Genomic DNA, 5,049 nt, shown 5'->3' with positions numbered 1-5,049 from the left:
GAAACACATTATGGGTTTTCATTTTGTGAATAACTTGAAAAATCTTAGCTCAAACAGCTGCAAAACCTATTTCCCCAGCATGGAAATGTTGAATTTATAAGGCCAAGCCTGAAATATGTGTGTCCGAGTCTCCTATCAAAAAGTTACAGCTGTCTTTATGGACTTGGTGAAAATCGCTTTATTTCGGCGAGACAGTGCGCTTTCTCGCCTGAAACACATTATGGGTTTTCATTTTGTGAATAACTTGAAAATCTTAGCTCAAACAGCTGCAAAACCTATTTCCCCAGCATGGAAATGTTGAATTCTATAAGGCCAAGCCTGAAATATGTGTGTCCCGAGTCTCCTATCAAAAAGTTACAGCTGTCTTTATGGACTTGGTGAAAATCGCTTTATTTCGGCGAGACAGTGCGTTTCTCGCCTGAAACACATTATGGGTTTTTCATTTTTGTGAATAACTTGAAAAATCTTAGCTCAAACAGCTGCAAAACCTATTTCCCCAGCATGGAAATGTTGAATTCTATAAGGCCAAGCCTGAAATATGTGTGTCCGAGTCTCCTATCAAAAAGTTACAGCTGTCTTTATGGACTTGGTGAAAATCGCCTTTATTTCGCGAGACAGTGCGTTTCTCGCCTGAAACACATTATGGGTTTTCATTTTGTGAATAACTTGAAAATCTTAGCTCAAACAGCTGCAAAACCTATTTCCCCAGCATGGAAATGCTGAATTTATAAGGCCAAGCCTGAAATATGTGTGTCCGAGTCTCCCTATCAAAAAGTTACAGCTGTCTTTATGGACTTGGTGAAAATCGCCTTTATTTCGGCGAGACAGTGCGTTTCTCGCCTGAAACACATTATGGGTTTTCATTTTGTGAATAACTTGAAAAATCTTAGCTCAAACAGCTGCAAAACCTATTTCCCCAGCATGGAAATGTTGAATTTATAAGGCCAAGCCTGAAATATGTGTGTCCGAGTCTCCTATCAAAAGTTACAGCTGTCTTTATGGACTTGGTGAAAATCGCTTTATTTCGGCGAGACAGTGCGTTTCTCGCCTGAAACACATTATGGGTTTTCATTTTGTGAATAACTTGAAAAATCTTAGCTCAAACAGCTGCAAAACCTATTTCCCCAGCATGGAAATGTTGAATTCTATAAGGCCAAGCCTGAAATATGTGTGTCCGAGTCTCCTATCAAAAAGTTACAGCTGTCTTTATGGACTTGGTGAAAATCGCTTTATTTCGGCGAGACAGTGCGTTTTCGCCTGAAACACATTATGGGTTTTCATTTTGTGAATAACTTGAAAAATCTTAGCTCAAACAGCTGCAAAACCTATTTCCCCAGCATGGAAATGTTGAATTTATAAGGCCAAGCCTGAAATATGTGTGTCCGAGTCTCCTATCAAAAAGTTACAGCTGTCTTTATGGACTTGGTGAAAATCGCCTTTATTTCAGGGCGAGACAGTGCTGTTTCTCGCCTGAAACACATTATGGGTTTTCATTTTGTGAATAACTTGAAAAATCTTAGCTCAAACAGCTGCAAAACCTATTTCCCCAGCATGGAAATGTTGAATTCTATAAGGCCAAGCCTGAAATATGTGTGTCCGAGTCTCCTATCAAAAAGTTACAGCTGTCTTTATGGACTTGGTGAAAATCGCCTTTATTTCAGCGAGACAGTGCGTTTCTCGCCTGAAACACATTATGGGTTTTCATTTTGTGAATAACTTGAAAATCTTAGCTCAAACAGCTGCAAAACCTATTTCCCAGCATGGAAATGTTGAATTTATAAGGCCAAGCCTGAAATATGTGTGTCCGAGTCTCCTATCAAAAAGTTACAGCTGTCTTTATGGACTTGGTGAAAATCGCTTTATTTCGAGCGAGACAGTGCGTTTCTCGCCTGAAACACATTATGGGTTTTCATTTTGTGAATAACTTGAAAAATCTTAGCTCAAACAGCTGCAAAACCTATTTCCCCAGCATGGAAATGCTGAATTTATAAGGCCAAGCCTGAAATATGTGTGTCCGAGTCTCCTATCAAAAAGTTACAGCTGTCTTTATGGACTTGGTGAAAATCGCCTTTATTTCGGCGAGACAGTGCGTTTCTCGCCTGAAACACATTATGGGTTTTCATTTTGTGAATAACTTGAAAAATCTTAGCTCAAACAGCTGCAAAACCTATTTCCCCAGCATGGAAATGTTGAATTTATAAGGCCAAGCCTGAAATATGTGTGTCCGAGTCTCCTATCAAAAGTTACAGCTGTCTTTATGGACTTGGTGAAAAATCGCTTTATTTCGCGAGACAGTGCGTTTCGCCTGAAACACATTATGGGTTTTCATTTTGTGAATAACTTGAAAAATCTTAGCTCAAACAGCTGCAAAACCTATTTCCCCAGCATGGAAATGTTGAATTCTATAAGGCCAAGCCTGAAATATGTGTGTCCGAGTCTCCCTATCAAAAAGTTACAGCTGTCTTTATGGACTTGGTGAAAATCGCCTTTATTTCGGCGAGACAGCTGCTTTTCGCCTGAAACACATTATGGGTTTTCATTTTGTGAATAACTTGAAAAATCTTAGCTCAAACAGCTGCAAAACCTATTTCCCCAGCATGGAAATGTTGAATTCTATAAGGCCAAGCCTGAAATATGTGTGTCCGAGTCTCCTATCAAAAAGTTACAGCTGTCTTTATGGACTTGGTGAAAATCGCTTTATTTCGGCGAGACAGTGCGTTTCTCGCCTGAAACACATTATGGGTTTTCATTTTGTGAATAACTTGAAAAATCTTAGCTCAAACAGCTGCAAAACCTATTTCCCCAGCATGGAAATGTTGAATTTATAAGGCCAAGCCTGAAATATGTGTGTCCGAGTCTCCTATCAAAAAGTTACAGCTGTCTTTATGGACTTGGTGAAAATCGCTTTATTTCGGCGAGACAGTGCGCTTTCTCGCCTGAAACACATTATGGGTTTTCATTTTGTGAATAACTTGAAAAATCTTAGCTCAAACAGCTGCAAAACCTATTTCCCCAGCATGGAAATGTTGAATTTATAAGGCCAAGCCTGAAATATGTGTGTCCGAGTCTCCTATCAAAAAGTTACAGCTGTCTTTATGGACTTGGTGAAAATCGCTTTATTTCGGGCGAGACAGTGCGTTTCTCGCCTGAAACACATTATGGGTTTTCATTTTGTGAATAACTTGAAAAATCTTAGCTCAAACAGCTGCAAAACCTATTTCCCCAGCATGGAAATGTTGAATTCTATAAGGCCAAGCCTGAAATATGTGTGTCCGAGTCTCCTATCAAAAAGTTACAGCTGTCTTTATGGACTTGGTGAAAATCGCCTTTATTTCGCGAGACAGTGCGTTTTCGCCTGAAACACATTATGGGTTTTCATTTTGTGAATAACTTGAAAAATCTTAGCTCAAACAGCTGCAAAACCTATTTCCCCAGCATGGAAATGTTGAATTCTATAAGGCCAAGCCTGAAATATGTGTGTCCGAGTCTCCTATCAAAAGTTACAGCTGTCTTTATGGACTTGGTGAAAAATCGCCTTTATTTCGGCGAGACAGTGCGTTTCTCGCCTGAAACACATTATGGGTTTTCATTTTGTGAATAACTTGAAAAATCTTAGCTCAAACAGCTGCAAAACCTATTTCCCCAGCATGGAAATGTTGAATTTATAAGGCCAAGCCTGAAATATGTGTGTCCGAGTCTCCTATCAAAAAGTTACAGCTGTCTTTATGGACTTGGTGAAAATCGCTTTATTTCGGCGAGACAGTGCGTTTCTCGCCTGAAACACATTATGGGTTTTCATTTTGTGAATAACTTGAAAAATCTTAGCTCAAACAGCTGCAAAACCTATTTCCCCAGCATGGAAATGTTGAATTTATAAGGCCAAGCCTGAAATATGTGTGTCCGAGTCTCCTATCAAAAAGTTACAGCTGTCTTTATGGACTTGGTGAAAAATCGCTTTATTTCAGCGAGACAGTGCGTTTCTCGCCTGAAACACATTATGGGTTTTCATTTTGTGAATAACTTGAAAAATCTTAGCTCAAACAGCTGCAAAAACCTATTTCCCCAGCATGGAAATGTTGAATTCTATAAGGCCAAGCCTGAAATATGTGTGTCCGAGTCTCCTATCAAAAAGTTACAGCTGTCTTTATGGACTTGGTGAAAATCGCTTTATTTCGGCGAGACAGTGCGTTTCTCGCCTGAAACACATTATGGGTTTTCATTTTGTGAATAACTTGAAAATCTTAGCTCAAACAGCTGCAAAACCTATTTCCCCAGCATGGAAATGTTGAATTTATAAGGCCAAGCCTGAAATATGTGTGTCCCGAGTCTCCTATCAAAAAGTTACAGCTGTCTTTATGGACTTGGTGAAAAATCGCCTTTATTTCGGCGAGACAGTGCTTTCGCCTGAAACACATTATGGGTTTTCATTTTGTGAATAACTTGAAAAATCTTAGCTCAAACAGCTGCAAAACCTATTTCCCCAGCATGGAAATGTTGAATTTATAAGGCCAAGCCTGAAATATGTGTGTCCGAGTCTCCCTATCAAAAAGTTACAGCTGTCTTTATGGACTTGGTGAAAATCGCCTTTATTTCGGGCGAGACAGTGCGTTTTCGCCTGAAACACATTATGGGTTTTCATTTTGTGAATAACTTGAAAAATCTTAGCTCAAACAGCTGCAAAACCTATTTCCCCAGCATGGAAATGTTGAATTTATAAGGCCAAGCCTGAAATATGTGTGTCCGAGTCTCCCTATCAAAAAGTTACAGCTGTCTTTATGGACTTGGTGAAAATCGCTTTATTTCGGCGAGACAGTGCGTTTCTCGCCTGAAACACATTATGGGTTTTCATTTTGTGAATAACTTGAAAAATCTTAGCTCAAACAGCTGCAAAACCTATTTCCCCAGCATGGAAATGTTGAATTCTATAAGGCCAAGCCTGAAATATGTGTGTCCGAGTCTCCTATCAAAAGTTACAGCTGTCTTTATGGACTTGGTGAAAATCGCTTTATTTCGGCGAGACAGTGCGTTTTCGCCTGAAACACATTATGG

The sequence above is a fragment of the Oreochromis aureus genome, linkage group 5 (assembly GCF_013358895.1).
Source record: "Oreochromis aureus strain Israel breed Guangdong linkage group 5, ZZ_aureus, whole genome shotgun sequence".
NCBI classification, from domain to species: domain Eukaryota; kingdom Metazoa; phylum Chordata; class Actinopteri; order Cichliformes; family Cichlidae; genus Oreochromis; species Oreochromis aureus.
This window is presented reverse-complemented; position numbering follows the sequence as displayed.